Source organism: Protopterus annectens, chromosome 8.part0 (genome assembly GCF_019279795.1).
Source record: "Protopterus annectens isolate FY-2018-M chromosome 8.part0, PAN1.0, whole genome shotgun sequence".
Taxonomy (NCBI): domain Eukaryota; kingdom Metazoa; phylum Chordata; order Ceratodontiformes; family Protopteridae; genus Protopterus; species Protopterus annectens.
In genome coordinates this window covers 1,386,513,938-1,386,531,564 of record NC_056741.1, presented here as the reverse complement: position 1 = coordinate 1,386,531,564, position 17,627 = coordinate 1,386,513,938, and the positions used below count along the sequence as shown (strand labels likewise).

General features: G+C 43.7%; 1 protein-coding gene across 1 annotated transcript in view; it reads right to left on the bottom strand.

Annotated features, from left to right (window-relative positions):
* The window catches only part of SIK3 (SIK family kinase 3), a gene marked incomplete in the record, with an annotated part of 4,425,276 nt that overhangs the window by 731,766 nt on the left and 3,675,883 nt on the right, over nucleotides 1-17,627 (bottom strand).

Sequence of the window (17,627 nt, the reverse complement as noted above, 5' to 3'; positions counted from 1 at the left end):
AGTCGAAACACATCTGACACAGATATCCTTCAGAAGGGTCTCACAGAAACGGATAACTGGTGCCAGAGCCATGGCCTAAAGTTAAATGCCAAAAAATGCATTGTCATACCCTTCGAAAAACAAGGTTACCCCTAGCTACCATATAGGTGGCAATCCACTGAGCACAGAAGAAGTTATCAGGGACCTGGGGACCCAGGTTGACAGTAGCCTGTCATTCGACACCCATGTAGCTAAAGTAGTTAGGAAGACCTTCTACACTGCCCACCTTATCATGAAGGGATTCACATCTAGATCAAGGGAGGTCATAGTCTCCCTATACTCATCACTCATCAGACCAATGATTGAGTACAATGCCCCATTCGGAATGTATCTGACCCGACACTTGCAGCAGCTGGAGAGGCCACAAAGTTCCTCACCAAAAGGATAAAGGGTCTCAAAATCTGTCCTATGCTGCCCGACTAAAGAACTCCAGCTCTATTCAGTCGCCACGCTTGCTCAGAGGTGACCTTTGCCTGACATACAAGGCCATGTCAAACCCAGATTTGATGAATATGCTTCACCTCAAAAAATCTAGATCCGTCAGAGCCACAAGGGCGCGAGACTTAAACCTCGACACGGCTATTAATAGGACATGCTGGAGGGATAGATTCATCACCCAAAGACTCCCTATGCTGTGGAACAAAATCCCAGTATATGTGAGGCAGAGCACCTCGCTGGCCTTGTTCAAGAGAAATCTTGACCAATGGATGGGAGATCGCAGATATACCCCAGGGATTACCTCAGTGTCACTGCTCGACAGAGGCACAGCAAAATAATGGGTATAGTTCCCTATACTAAAGGGGTGGCGTAAGCCACAAAACTATGGGCTAGGCTTGTAAATGCCCTCGGGCAGATAGTCTAGTATGAACCTATGAACCTATGAACCTATAATACACTCAAACACCTACATTTACGGTAAGTGTACACAACTGTACTATGTTCTTCATGTTTCACTGTTGCACATATCACACTTGGGTTGATTCCCAAAGATGACAAAGAGTGGAGGCAGTCAAGAAGAGTTAGGGCTGGCTAGTAGGCCCTGGAAGACTGCTGTAGCAAATCCTGCCCTGGATTTGGAAAAGGTAGGTAAGTGGTAATACTTGGTGAAGGTGTGTACAGAACTCCAGGTTGCAGCTTTCAGAATGTCCCTGGTAGGGATTCCCCTACGAAATGCTGTAGTGGTAGAAGTAGCCCTAGTGGAATGTGTTCTGACCCCCTGAGAGGTTGATTTTCCATGGTGTTTGTAGCAGAAATGTGTGCAGTGTGTTATCGATTTGGAAATGGTTTGTTTAGAAATGGCCTTGCCCTCTTCCCCTGTTGCAAAACTGACTAGCAGCTGTTCAGATTTTCTGAAAAGCTTAGTCCTATCAAGGTAGAACCTGAGCTGTCTATGTCCAAAGAGTGCAGAATCCATTCCCATTTATTCTGAGGGTTAGGGAAGAAGGTTGGCAAATGGTTGGATTGGTTTAGGGCCACACTGGACACCACCTTAGCCACAAAGGACGGGTTAGTCCTGATTGAATCCCTGTCAGCATGGAAGATAAGAAAGGGTATCACAGCCATCAGTGCTTGTAGCTCAGACACTCTTCTAGCTGAAGTGATGACTAGAAGCAAGGCTGTTTTACAAGAGAGGAATTTTAACTCTGCTGAAGCAGCAGGTTCAAAAGGGAGAAGTGTGAGCTTTTCCAGTACAAAGTTAAGGTCCCAAGCAGGGGTGGGTGCTCTCCTTGGGGGCCTTAAGCTGTTAGCCCCTCTCGGGAACTGTTTGATGAGAGGGTGAGACAATAGAGGTGGCTCAGTATTGTAATGACCCGAAAAGGCAGAGGCATGAATCTTAATGGAGGAGAAGGATAGGCCTCTGTGGAGTAGCCCTGCTAAGTAATCCAGGATTAGAGGTAAGGAGGGCACAGCTGTGTCCTTTCCTTTAGACTGAATCCAAGAACAAGATCTTTCCCATTTTTCCGCACAGGAATTCCTAGTACTAGGTCTTCTGGCTTCAAGAATGACATCCAGCACCTGTTTACTTAGGGTTGCTGGTGGAGTACTCAAGGAATAAGCGAGGCTGCAAGATTTAGGGTTTGTAATTCTGGATGCAAAATCTGTCCCTCCTGCTGTGACAGCAGGGTAGGGGTCTGGTGTAGGTGCCAGGGTGGCACCGTTGTCAGGCTTCACAGGAGTGGGTACCAGTGCTGACGTTGCCAGTCCGGGGCAATCAGAATGGTCATTGGCCTGTCTTCTTTTATCTTGAGTTGTACTCTTGAGAGAAGGGGCAGAGGGGGAAAGGCATAGATTGAGAGGTTTTCCCATTGAAAGGATAGGGCAGCCACTTTCCAGGCTCTGCTGTGAGGGTACCTGGTGCAGAATTTGCTTAACTGGTGGTTGTGGGGGGAGGCAAAGAGATCCACCTCTGGGGTCCCCCACCTCTGGATCAGGAGATTGAAGGTGCTGGGCTCCAATTTCCACTCGTGGGTCTAGGAGATTTCTGCTTAAGTTGTCTGCCAGTGAATTTTGTTTGCCTGGCAGGAATTGAGCTTGTAGATGGACTTGGTTGCCCAAAGCTGTGCTCCACAGAGTCATGGCTAACCTGCAGAGTGGGTAAAATGGGTTCCCCCCCTGCTTGTTTATGTACCACATTACTGTGGTGCTGTCAGCAGTTGTCCTGGAAGGATTAGGTATTTGAAAGCCGTCAGAGCATTCTGTACAGCTAGCATCTCCTTTTGCTTGATGTGCAGAAGAATTCGGCTTGGCCTCCAGTGGCCCTGAATGCATTTGCCAGCCATGTGGGCCCCCCATGCATTGTCTGACGCATCTGTGGTCAGGGTTTGGGTGGCATGGGGTAAAGTAAAATGCAGTCCCTTGTTGTGGTTGCATGCTTCTGCCCACCAAAGGAACTCTACCCTCAGACAAGGTATGATAGGAATGACTGTTTCCAGGTCCCAAGAATGTTGGCACCAAAGACTTTTTAAGTATCACTGAAGTTTCCTCATATGTAGTCTTGCATATGGAATTAGTAGAATACATGAGGCCATGAACCCTAGGGCTTGCAGTATTTTTCTTACAGTTAGCTGGGTTCTGGTGGAGATTTGTTTGAAGTAGTCTGTCAGATAGAACTGTTTTTCTGAAGTGAGAAATGCCATCTGGGAAGTTGTGTCCAAGCTTGCTCCCAGGAATACAATCTTTTGACTGGGTACCAGTTGTGATTTCTTTTCGTTGATGGTGTACCCCAAAAAAGTGAGAAGGTTTTTTACAAATGCCAGGTGCTGAAGCAACAATTCGTGGCTGTCCACCTGAATCAGGCAGTCGTCCAAGTACGGGTAAATCTGGATATTTTTCTGCCTGCGGTATGCAATGGCTGGAGCCAGGCATTTTGTGAATACCCTGGGTGCAGTAGATAAGCCAAAGGGAAGTGCAGACAACTGATAATGCATAGATCCTGCCCTGAAACATGAATATTTCCTGCATGATTCCCTGATGGGGATGTGCAGATAAGCTTCTTTTAAGTCTAGGGTGACTAACCAGGCATCCTTGCCTAGCAAAGGCAGAAGCTGTTGCAGGGTAAGCATCTTGAATTTTGGGACCACCAGGAAGGTGTTGAGAATTGAAAGATCCAGGACTGGGTGCCAACAACCCTCTTTCCTGGGTACTAGGAATAGTCTGGAGTAAAAACCCTGACCCCTTTGTTCTACTGGAACTGGCTGAATAGCTCTGATGTTGAGCAGGGAAAGAACTTGGTTTTGAGCCACTACCCACTGGTTTGGAGGAAGTCTGGAAACCTGCTTGGAGTTGGCAGTGAATGGAAATAAAGTCTGTAACCCTGGGATATAATGTTGAGGACCCATCGGTCCTGAGTGATGGACATACAGTTTTTTTGCATGAAGGGCAAGTTTTCCTCCTAGGGGCACAAACAATTGGGCTGGGAGGTAGAGTTGAGAAGTCAATGTGAACTTTTTCCATAGGGAGGTGGCTTACCACTCATTGTTTTACGGCTGGGAGCACTCCATTGCTTAGATCTCTACATACCCTGAGACTGTAGTTTGGGTGGTCTGTTTCCCCTGGGTCTTGGTTGGAAAGGCCTGGATGGGGCTGGAAAGGACCAGTGTTTTGAAGGGCAATGCTTACTGAATCAAGGTGGTTGCACTTGTAAGAATTCTTTAACAGTTTGCATAGATTTAGCTTTTTCTTCAATCTTTTTAAGAACGTCTTCTGCTTTGGTGCCAAACAAAACATCCTTATTTAAAGGAGCGTCTAGTAATTTGGATTTGACATGATCTGGCAAGGTCTGCTCCTTCAGCCAAGCATGTCTTCTCAGTACAGAAATAGTGACTGCAGCCCTGCAAGATGCTTCTGGAGCATCAAAACCACACTGCAAAGTATGCTTACTAACTTGGTTTGCAGAATGCATAAGCTCTTGCAAATCTTTATTTTCTGCACAATCTGCAAATATTACCATTTTCTGTTTAATGAGATCCATAATACATTGCTGGTACTTCAGCATGTGAAACTGGTAATTCAATGCCCTGATAGCAAGTGTTGCAGAGGTATATACCTTCTTACCCCATCTGTCTAAAGCTCTGGAATCCCTGTCTGAAGGCGTAGGATTTTTGGCTGTAGTAGCCTTAATACCTTTAGGTCCCTGGCAAATTATCTCTGGATCAGCAGTAGGATTCTTGAAAAGAAACTTGTGGGAATCAGGTATTCGGTAGTACCTGTCAGGTTTCCTAGGGGCCGGAGGTAAGGTGTCTGGAGTAAGACTAAATTCCAAGAAAACATCATCCACAACATCTAGGACAGGGGGAACAGCTACAGGCCTGTGCAGAGGTAGCTCTAAAAATTCTCTGAGTCTCTTTTGGACTGAGGATAGCCTTGGCATTCCCAATGGAAATGCCCTCTTAAAGTATGCAAGGTTTCACCAAAAGAGAAATCCTCTGGAGGGGAGGCAGAGGGAATGGAATCCTCTGCATCTGAATCCTCATACGCTGATAAGGGCATGTCCTGATAATCAGAAAGGTCAGAGTCATCGGACTCCTGGTCAGTAGAATCTGAAGGCAACTGAATTCTTTGTCTCTTAGCAGGGGAAGGCTGGCTTCCCCTAATTAGCGTTATAAGGTCTTCAGACATTCTAAGCATTTGTTTTTGTGGCACGGAGGCCTGAGCATGCACTTTGGTCGTCTGTTTTCTAGGCGTAGTGCGTACTCTGGACCCAAGAAACTCAGTAGTTTTGGCTGAAAAAAGACGTCATCGGTTTGATTCAAAAATCGGTAGGTCGGAAAACACCCTTAGAAGCCGGTGCCTGCACAGCGGCTCCAGACCCATCCAAGGTAGAGACATCCGCTGGTTCCATAGTCGAAGAAGCATCTCACGGCATACCAGACTCTGAATGGGTCTCAGCAGAGGCCCGCAAATCCATAGAAGCGGGCTGCAAAGGTGCCTCACTGAGTACTGGCAGACTGGCGACTACCTTAATGGAAGCTTCGGCGGCAGATTTGGACCTATGCAGTCTGTCTCTGTCTTTATCCTTACATTTTTTTGGAAGATCAGTAGTCGAATAGCTTACCAAAGCCATTTCGGAATACAGAGATAGACAGCGAAAGAATTTAGCAACAAAAATAGCCCGACGACAAATGGTTCGGGTGTTAAACAAGGCACAAAACCGACAGCGAGGGACTTTGTGGTCTGGGCCTAAACAGGTGACGCAGTAAGAATGAAAATCTATGTGAGGCATTTGCTTTCCACAGGCAAGACAATTGTTAACTTTTTCTGACATCAGTTAGAGCAAGAAAAAGGATCCCCAATGGGGTACTTAGCTTTAGAAGACTTCAGGATTATCTACTCGAAAAACGAAAATTTCAGGTAGCAGCCGACTGGCACTTGTGAACTGATTCTGCTTCGGGCTTCTCCTCAGCAAGAAAGACTGATGTAATGATGTCGGCTACCTGTTTTTATACCCCTGATGACCTGACGTCATGGAAGAAGTGACAGCATCCGACACAGAAATACTAAGACTCTGGTATTCGGGCTGACTGAGGGCTACCTGCAGGCAGATAATCCAAGTGTGATGACTGCAACAGTGAAACACGAAGAACATCTACCTTAACAGTAGATTTTAGATGACAGGTCAATGTAGCAGTAAATTATAACATGTGCCAAACACCAAACAGAACCAACTAAAGAAGAACACAAAATACACCAGCAACTTCTTTTGTAATACAGTAACAGTTATCTGGCACCTTGGTAATTCGCCTTCAAGGATCACAGTAGTACAATTCAGCTGCCTTAAATATTCAAATACAAGCAGCCACTTAACAAGATCCAATTAAGTAATTACTAATTAATGCAATTTAAATAAACTTTTCATCTGATAATTATATAATACATAATATATAAAAAATATGTATCAAAATTTATGTAAAGTAGTATATAAAAAGTGCAAAACTTCATATATAAAAATCCACACAAAACATCATGTATAAATCATCCAATTATTATAAATGCATTTTACTAAACTAATATGACCCTGTTAAATATTTTAAATACCAACTTCTTGATTTAAACCACGAGGCCTTAAAGTCTGAAATTTAAATATCATTCTAGTTTCTAACTCCAATAATTTACCAACAAAATCACCCCCTCTAGGTAAGAAAGGTTTTGCAAGAACTGAAAAAATTAAACCACTATCTGAACTCTTCATGTATTTCATGAAAATGGTTAGCTACAGGACTCAATTCATTTTTATTTCTTATATCTCTAAGATGTTCAAAAACTCGAATTTTCACCATCCATTTTGTCTGGCCTATAAACCATTTTATATCACAGCATGAACATCCCAAAATATGCAGTTAAAATACTATCTAGAACCAAATAATTTCCCATTAATTAAAGTTCCTGACAATTTTTTAGCCCTATTACAAATACTGCAATGACCACAGGGGAAGGTAACCATAGGTAAATTCATGTTAGGCCCCACAATGAAATTATACTTTAATAATTCCTTCATATTTTTTCCTTTGCTAAATGAAAATGTGACATGTTTGGGGAATAAGTGACCAATATTGTCGTCCTCAGAAATAATATACCAAAATCTTTTCATAATCTTAACCAGCATATCAGAAAAAGGAGAAAATTTTGTAACATAAAATAACCTTTTGTCCACATCTCTGTTAACAAAAAAATTATTCACGCCAAAATTCCCATATACTCTAGCCAACATTCCTTGTGATTTTTGTGTAACATCCCCTAATATTGCATGCTTACATCTCGAAAATCATAGCTGAAATTGTACTACTGTGATCCTTGAAGGCAAATTGCCGAGGTGCCAGATCACTGTTGCTGTATTAAAAAAGAAGTTGCTGGTGTATTTTGTGTTTGTTTGGTATATTTTTTAACACCAGTACTAGCATCAGCATGTCACAAGCAGCTGGGGGTCCTGGGCTCCTTGATGTGCTTGGGTTGCTTAATTTTGCTGATACGGTGAGCGAACGAGAGAAAAAATTCACACAGATGGATAGTACAGTTGTGTACACTTACCACAAATGTAGATGTTCGAGTGTATTCACTGTTGCAGTCGTTACATTTGGGTAATCTGCTGGCAGGTTGCCCTCAGTTGGCCTGAATTCCAAAGTCTTGGGTCCTGCGTCGGTTGCTGTCTCCTCTTCCATGACGTCAGGTCGTCAGGGGTATAAAACATGTAGCCGACGCCATTTTCTTTAGTTTTTCTTGCCCCCGATGTCAGGTGCCCCCAAAAAGGTATCAAAAATATATACATATACATATATATATATATATATATATACATACATACATATACATGCATCAGTATAAACTTTACCTTCATCTACAAGCAAATACATCACATAGGTTGTAGAAGATAGAGAAGGAAAGATAAACTCCAGAATGACAGGGGGGGGTGGCGGGAGGGTAACCTGGACTGCAACAGTGAATACACTAGAACATCTACATTTATGGTAAGTGTACACAACTGTACTATGTTCTTCGGGTTTCACTGTTGCAGACATTACATTTGGGTAGAATCCCAAAGCTATGGTTGGGAGGCTGGAACTAAACAGCATTAGGAGCGGCTATAAGGCCCTGCAGAACTGCAGAGGCAAAGCCTGCCCTGGATTTAGAGTAGAGAGGCAAATGATAATGCTTTGTAAAGGTGTGAACAGAACTCCAAGTAGCAGCCTCTAGAATGTCTTTGGTTGGTACTCCCTTTAGAAAGGCTGCTGAAGTAGCTGCAGCTCTGGTGGAATAAGACCTAATGTCATTGGGCACAGGTTTACCATGGTGTAAGTAGCAGAAACGGATGTAGTGGCTTATCTACTTTGAAATTGTCTGCTTTGAGATGGCCTTGCCTTCTGATCCTACAGTATATGTCACTAGTAATTGCTCAGTTTTTCTTAGAGCTTTAGTCCTGCTTAAGTAGAATCTTAGCTGTCTGTGTACGTCCAAGGAATGCAGAATTCTCTCCCCCTTGTTCTGCGGATTTGAATAAAAGGTTGGCAGATGAATTGCTTGGTTAAGAGCCACATTGGAAACCACCTTAGGCATAAAAGTAGGATTTGTCCTCACAGATACCCTGTCTGGGTAAAATATGATAAAAGGCTCTACAGCCATGAGGGCCTGTAGCTCTGAAACTCTTCTTGCTCAAGTAATTGCTAGTAGCAGAGCTGTTTTCCATGATAAGAACTTTATATCAGCGGTAGCAGCTGGTTCAAATGGAGGCAGGGTGAGCTTTTCCAACACATAATTGAGGTCCCATGCAGGCAATGGTGATCTTCTAGGAGGCCTTAAATTTTTTGCTCCTCTGAGATACTGCTTTAGTAAAGGATGAGAAAATATTGATGGCTCTGTATTGTAATGAGCCGAAATGGCAGAGGCATGGATTTTAATTGATGAGAAAGATAGGCCTTTGTCAAGCAGCTCAGTTAAGTATTGCAATATCTGAGGAATATTTGGTTCTGCTGTATCAGTTCCTTGTGCTTGATTCCAAGCACAGAATCTCTTCCATTTGTCAGCATAAGATTTTCTAGTACTAGGCCTTCTGGCTTCCAAAATGACATCCATCACAGCTTTACTGAGAGGTGTTGTTTGTATGACTACATGATCACCATGCTGTCAGGTTCAGTGTCGGGAGTTGATTGTGCAGGATCTGAATGTTTTGCTGGGACAGTAGTTGTGGTCTCTGAGGCAAGGTCCAAGCTGGGTATTGAGACAAGTTCCTTAGGATTGGGTACCAATATTGGCGGGGCCAGTCCGGGGCAATTAGTATCATCTTTGGTTTCTCTTGTCTGACTTTTAGGAGGACCTTGGGGAGAAGAGGCAGAGGAGGAAAGGCGTAAACTGAAAGGTTTTTCCAACTGAAGGATAGGGCGTCCACTTTCCATGCTTGTCTGTGATAAGTCCTTGTGCACAATTTTTTCAATTGATAATGTTGAGGGGAGGCAAACGGATCTATGTCTGGGCTCCCCCATTTCTCTGTTATCATGCTGAAGACTTGTGGATTTAGTTTCCACTCGTGAGGATCCATAAGGTTTCTGCTTAAATCATCTGCTAGAGTGTTTTGTTTTCCTGGCAGGAATTGAGCTTGAAGATGTATCTGGTAGGTCAAAGCTGTGTCCCACAGTGCCATGGCTAATCTGCAAAGGGGGTATGAGTGTAAGCCCCCTTGCTTGTTTATATACCGCATGACTGTGGTGTTGTCCGTCTTTATCAGTAGATGTCCTGGATGAAGTAAGTCCTTGAAGGCTGTTAGGGCATTTTGAACAGCTAGCATCTCTTTCTGGTTGATATGTAGATGCATTTGTTTTGGTGACCATATGCCCTGAATGCATCTTCCTGCCATGTGAGCCCCCCAGGCATAATCTGATGCGTCTGTTGTTATGGTTTGGCTGACAGGGGGTAGAGTGAATGGCCGTCCCATGTTTTGGTGACATGCCTTTGCCCACCATAGAAACTCCTGTTGCAGGCAGGGAATGAGAGGAATCACTGTTTCCAGACTGTGAGAATGCTGACTCCATAAACTTTTTAGGTACCATTGAAGTTTCCTCATATGCAGTCTTGCATAAGGAAAAGTAGGATGCAGAATGCCATGAAGCCCAGAGCCTGCAGAATGTGTCTTGCAGAAGACTGGGTTTTTGTTGTCATCAGTTTGAAGTAAGTAGTCAGTTGCCTTCGTCTGGCGTGAGGTATGCCATCTGGGCAGTTGTATTCAAGCTTGCACCCAGGAATGCTATATTTTGAGAGGGTACCAGTTGTGATTTCTTTTTGTTTATTGTGTAACCTAGGCATGTTAGAAGCCTTTTCACAAACGCCAGGTGTCGAAGAAGAGTGTTCTTGTTTTCTGCTTGACTGAGACAGTCGTCCAAGTAAGGACATATTTGTATACTTCTTTGTCTGCAAAATGCAATTACTGGTGCCAGGCACTTTGTAAAGACCCTGGGCGCAGTAGATAAGCCACAGGGCAGTGCAGAGAATTGGTAATGCATTAAGCCAGCCTTGAATCTGAGGTATCTTCTGTACGATTGTCTTATTGGGACATGCAGGTATGCCTCTTTTAGGTGTAAAGTCACCAACCAAGCATTCTTGCCCAGCATGGGCAGAAACTGCTGCAAAGTCAGCATTTTGAATTCTGGAATGTCCGGGTATGTGTTCAAAATCGATAAATCCAGTATTGGCCGCCAGGCCTTGTCCTTTCTGGGTACCAAGAACAGTCTTGAGTAAAGACCTTGTCCTTTTTCCTGTTCTGGTACTGTCTGAATGGCCCCCCATATCCATGAGGGATGTAACCTGTTTCTGTGCCTCTGCCCATAGATTTTTTGGCAGATCTGGCCAACCATCTGCCATTGGCAGTGTGTGAAAATGGAATCTGTATCCCTGTGATATGATTTGTAGTACCCACTTCTCCTGGGTTATTAACTGCCAATTTTGAGCAAAAAGTGCTAATTTTCCCCCTATGGGTGCTGCCAAAAGATAAGTGCTTGGTGTAGGCAGAGGGAAGTCATTGGGATTGCTTTCTGCAGGTTTGCGCTTTATCTCCTACAGATTTGGAGGTGGAAGCACCCCATTGCATTGACCTGTATGAATCTTGCGCCTGGTATCTGGAACCCTTAGGGCGTCTGGATTTGCCCCTTTGAGCTCTGTCTGACACAGGAAAGGACCAATTTTTTGTAGGCCAGTGTCTACTGAATCTTGGTGGCTGCACTTGTAAGAAGTCTTTAACAGTTTGCATAGACTTAGCTTTGTCTTCCATTTTCTTTAAAACCTCTTCTGCCTTAATACCAAACAGAGAATCATGCTGTAAAGGTGCATCTAGCAATTTAGCTTTAACATGATCAGGCAAATTTTGTTCCTTTAACCAGGCATGCCTCCTAATCACAGATCCAGTAAATGCGGCCCTGCAGGAGGCCTCTAAGGAATCAAAACCACATTGCAAAGTATGCTTTCCAACTTGTTCAGCTGCATGCAATAATTCCTGCAATTCTTTATTTTCTGCACATTCTGAAATCAACATCATTTTCTGTTTCAGCAATCCCATAACATGTTGTTGGTACTTAAGCATATGAAATTGACAGTTTAAGGCCCTGATTGCCAAGGTTGCAGATATATAAACCTTTTTTCCCCATCTGTCCAGTGCCCTTCAATCTCTGTCAGAGGGGGTAGTATTTTTTGCTGTTGAGGCCTTAACTCCATTTGGGCCCTGTGAAATAAGTTTCAGGATCAGCAGCAGGGCTTCTAAATAAAAATTTATGTGAGTCAGGGACCCTGTAATATCGGTCAGGCTTACTGGGAGCTGGAGGTAAGGAGTCAGGGGTCAAGCTTGACTCCGAAAACATATCATCCACAATGTCTAAAACAGGGGGAATGGCTAAAGTCCTGTGCTGAGGGAGAAGGAGGAAATCCCTGAGCCTCTTTTTTGATTCTGAGAAGTCTTGACTTTCCCAGTGAAAATGCTCCCTCAAAGTATGCAAGGTTTCTCCAAATGAATAATCCTCAGGAGGAGATGCAGATGGAATAGACAGAATCCTCATAAGGAGGTATAGATAATTCCTGATCAGAAGAGGAATCAGAAGAAATAGAAACCTGATCTGAAGATTCATAATCAGTGTCTTGCCTAGGCCTCTTATCAGGAGGGGGATGGGTATTCCCTGATCAAGGTAATAAGGTCTTCAGCCATTTTGATCATTTGTTTTTTAGGCATAGAGGCCTGTGTGTGCACGTGGCTCATGCATCAGTTTTTTTTAGCTTTAGAAGTTGCTTTTGTCTTTGGTTTTGCAGCTGTCATCGGTTTGATATACAAATGTTGAGGTCTGAATACACCCTCAGAAGCCGGTGCCTGCTCAGCGGCTCCGGACCCATCCGAGGGAGATACATTCGTCGGTCCAATACCTTGAGTATCTTGAGGCATGCCGGACTCCACATGGGTGTTGGTAGAGGTCTGCGACTTGAAGGTAGTGGGTATCAGGGGCTGCAAAACCACCTCACTGAGTACCGGCGACTGGCTTAGGAGAAGCTTCGTCGGTTTTGGATCTCGACTGCCTTTCTCTGTCCTTTTCTTTGCGTTTGTTATATACTCTGGTAGTCGGATTGCTATCCAACGACATTTCTGGGTAGTTAAATCGGTTTCCAAAATACTTTGATGCAAAACTATACAGATGCTTAATAGTGTGTTGGTTAAATCTAGCACAAAACCGACAGCCAGGCACGTTGTGATCAGGGCCTAGGCAAGGAATACAGTATAAATGGAAATCCTTATGAGGTATTTGCTTCCCACAAGTAATACAATTATTAACTTTTTCTGACATCGGTAAAAAGCTAGAAAAAAGTTTCCCCAATGGGGTACTTAGCTTTAGTGAAGACTTCGGTTCTGAAACTCAAACTCGAATATTTCAGTAGTCAGCCGGCCGGCACTTGCCAAATGCTTCTGCTTTGGGCACCGCACAGCAAGAAAGACTAAAGAAAATGGCGTCGGCTGCATGTTTTATACCCCTGACGACCTGACGTCATGGAAGAGGAGACAGCAACCGATGCAGGACCCAAGACTTTGGAATTCAGGCCGACTGAGGGCAACCTGCCAGCAGATTACGCAAATGTAATGACTGCAACAGTGAAACACGAAGAACATCCATGGAATGTTAACAGTCTTGACTCTGAGGGGTGTTTTTTGCAACTGGAAAGACTTATGGCAAAGGAGATTGCTTTGTTTCTGGATACCCGCCTCCTAACGGAGGGTAATGCTACTCAATGCCAGAAGTCTAAACCTCAAAATGCATGCACTCGAAGCACTCCTCAGTATGGAGAAAATCGATATAAATGCAGTAACAGAAACCTTGTTTAAGGCTCCAGAGAGCACCCCAGCACTACCAGACTACAACTCATACCATACATTTCGGCCACAGAACCCAAACAGAAATACAAAAGGCTGGGGCGTATCCATACTCATCATGGATACCCACACCTCCAGGTTAGTGGCACAGCACGATGCTTCAGAGATCATCCACATGCAACTAACAATGGGCAAAACTGCAATTCAAATTGTAGCTTGCTACAGATTACCCACCATGTCCCAGGACCCCCATTTGACGTTTCTGGAAACACTGGGAAACATAAAGGTCCTATCAAACACCCTAATATTGGGTGATTTCAATTACCCAAACATTAACTGGGAGAACTACTCAAGTACTAACTCCCTTGCCCAAGTTTTCCTAGAATTTATAAACTCAAATGCCCTGGTTCAACTGGTCAACACTCCCACCAGAGGTGACAACATATTGGACCTGGTCATCACCAACATGGGCGACCGGTGTTCCACACCAGAGGTCAACCCCTCGCTGGTTAGATCTGACCATATACAAATCATCTTGGATATTCACATTCCACCCCACCTCCGGACAAGAAAACCACCGTGAAAAACTTTTCAAAAGCAAACTTCACGTTACTTAAGACCTAGGTGGAAAGTTTCAAAGCCCCCATGCTGAAGGATAACACTGTCCAAGCTGCAAAATCCTTTACTAATGGATTCTACGGGCAGCTACAAGAATGCATGGATTGTGCCATCCCAAGCAAAACCAAGACTCACTCCTCCAAGAAAAGGAAACTAGTCTGGTGGACTCCTGCCATAAACAAGCTATACAATAGAAGGAGGAAACTAGTACAGAAAAGAGTAAAATCCCAAGAAGGGAAGACATTCCTGATCAGTATCAGCAAGAAACTATGATACCTCATAAAATCATCCAAGGCGAGCTTTGAAAGAAAAATTGCCAAGGACTCCAAAGATAACCACATTCTTAAGTGTCAATGCTCAGATGTGCTCGGAGTTAGTGCAGAATGGCACAAAATACACTGAACCACCGATATCGTCAACATCCTGGCAGACAGATTCAGCGCAAACTTCACCCCCCTCTCACCCCCAAAAGGGCCCATAGCCATACCGAAAGAATGTAGAGTCCATGGAATCAGAGACACTCAGATTAAAACAGCCCTCTCCAAAGCCAAAAACACAGCATCAATGGGACCGGACGGTGTCCCAGGCTGCGTCCTACACGAGCTCAAGGACTAACTAACCCCTCACACCTAAACACAATGTTCAAACTCAGCCTCTCCACAGGCTACATACCCACAGAGTGGCGCAGCACAGCAATGGTTATTCCGCTCCACAAAGGTGGAGCCACAACAGACCCTGGGAACTATCGCCTATAAGCCTGACTAGCTTGGTCTGCAAGGCCATGGAGCGCATCATCATGGATCTCATTAACAGAGACATTGGGAACCTCCAAACACTGGACCCTACCCAGTTCGGTTTTGATAAGGGCAGATCATGCCCCCTAAACCTGGTGGACTTCTTTGAGATAGTTACCAAGGCTATAGACGAGGGAAAGGTGGTCCACACAGCCTACCTAGACCTCGCAAAGGCCTTCGACACCATTCCCCATTCTGGTATTATAGACAAGCTCACCAGCCTGAACATAAACCCCTATGTCACGAGATGGGTTGCCAACTGGCTCATGGACAGAACCCATATGGTAAGAGTTGCGGGAGCTAGGTCTGACTCTAAACTGGTTACAAGTGGCATTCCCCAGGGCTCAGTCCTAGGACCCCTCCTGTTCGGTATATACTTCTCAAAGGTACAGGCAAGCAAATGAGGTCTATGGCTGACCAAGTTCGCAGACGACTGCAAATTAGGGGCTATAACTGACTCTCCAGCTGACACAGACATCCTGCAAAAGGGTCTCACTGAAACAGATACCTGATGTCAAAACCATGGCCTTAATCTAAATGCCAAAAAGTGCATAGTCATCCCCTGTGGAAAAAACAAAGTACCCACAAACTACCACATAGGTGGTAGCCCCCTAAATACAGAAGACATAATAAGGGATCTTGGGACCCAAGTAGATATTAATCTCTCCTTTGATAATCACATTGCCAAAGTGGTTAGGAAATCCTTCTATGTGGCCAACCTAATCACAAAAGGGTTTGCATCCAGATCAAAAGAGGACATTGTGCCCTTCTACTCATCACTCATCAGACCCATCATAGAGTACAGCACCCCATTTGGGATGTACCTTACAAGACACCTGCAACAGCTGGAAAGACCACAGAAGTACCTCACCAAGAGGATCACTGGCCTCAAACAGATGCCCTATGCAGCTTGACTGAAGAAACTCCAGCTGTACCCGGTTGCATACTGCCTACTCAGAGGTGATCTATGCCTGACATACAAGGCCATGTCCAACCCAGAATTGATGGACATGCTCCACCTAAAGAAAACCATATCCCCTCAAGCCACACACTCTAGGGATCTAAACCTCACCACAACAATAAATACGACGTGCTGGAGGGATAGATTCCTGTCCCAGAGACTTCCCATGCTCAGGAACAAGATTCTAATCTACATTAGGCAGAGCTCCTCGTTAACACTCTTCAAGAGAAACCTTGACGAGTGGATGGGAAATAGAAAGTTTACCCCAGGGATCACTTTAATGGCTCTGCTGGACAGGGGCACAGGGAACTAATCTAAGGGGGCGGCGAAAGCTTATAAATGCCTTCAGTCCAATAGCCTATTACCTACCTATGAACCTAGAACATGTGAATACACTGTAATCTGGAATTTTCTAAAACTGGAGCTAGATACTTTGTCAACACTTTTGGAGCAGTAAGGGTAATGCAGAGAAATGATAATGTGATCCATATACATAAAACCTTAAGAAACATCTGAAGCCTGGATGGATAGGAATGTGATAAACATCTTTTAAATCTCAGGTTACCAAAAAACTTAAATGAGGAAGAAGGGGACAAGAGGTTGTGAGGTTAAAGGATTTCGAACTTGGCCACTATCACAAACTGGTTTAAGACAGACAGGTCCAGAACTGGTTTCCAGGCATTTTCTTTCTTTCTTTGGCACCAGAAATATTCTTGAATAAAAACTTCTTCCCATCTGGGAAGGAGGAACTAATTCTATTACCCATGAAAAAGCATGCACTGTAGAATAGAAGGAAACAGAGGGGTTTGGTCCGATGGGCGTAGAATAATTCCCCTGGAAGGAGGGATTTCTTCCCACTACCACCTGTCTCTAATCCTAATCAATCAGTCTTAGAATCCATTTGTTGAAAACAATATACTGACAAAGAGAAAAAGGGAGATTCAGACTTACTGGAATGGATAAGGGACTGAAACGGAGGTTGAGACAACAAGGTTATTCTGACTTATCTGAATGTCCTTTCTTGTAGCAACACCTCACAGTCATTGTTTTTTAAATGACTGGTTACTAACATTTTGCTGAGACTATTTATTTTTTTTTGTCAAAACTGGATGAAGGAGCAGTAAAATTTAGGGATGGAAAACTGACAAATCTGAGATTCCCCACATCAGCTTACCCATCTCATCATTTTTTTAATAACTGCATCAGAGGGTCTAAAAACTAAATCTCTATCCAGAGGTGAATTTAAAATGTAATTTTTCACCTTCTCTGGGAAGTTACAAAGTACGGTCAGCAAACCTCCTCAACACAGTACCCAGTGGTAACAGTCTTGATGTAGTATCTACAAAGTCATAAGCACGCTTTAAACAATGAGTGGTGACCTGAGCAAAATAAAGAAACTAAACCAAACCAAAGCAGAATTTTCCTCACAGAAAGGAACTGCAGACAGAGCATTCCTCATACCTTCACAATTACCAATAAACTGAAAGTAAAGAACGCTGACTCCACGGACTCCAAAAACACTCGCTGCCCACAAACGATATCCAAACCACTTAGAATAGTGGAAATAATGTGTACAAACACACCAACCACTTGAATGGTTAAAAAGTCTTCATTTAATATTCCATAGGAGTTAAACGCTTTCACTCACACAACTGTGAGCTTCATCAGAACAACTGTAAAAAGTGAATGCAGTTTAAATACTCCATTTGGCGCCAAATCTATATGTATTTAAAGTGACAAAGTGCACGAAAGATTCTGTACTTAAAATACTTCGTACATTTCACCTAATGTCACTTGGAACACATATTTACAACCAAACGTCCTGCTATTATAATCATTATTGTAAAACTGATTATTAATATAATGTAAAAAAATGAGAAATGAAAAATAGGAT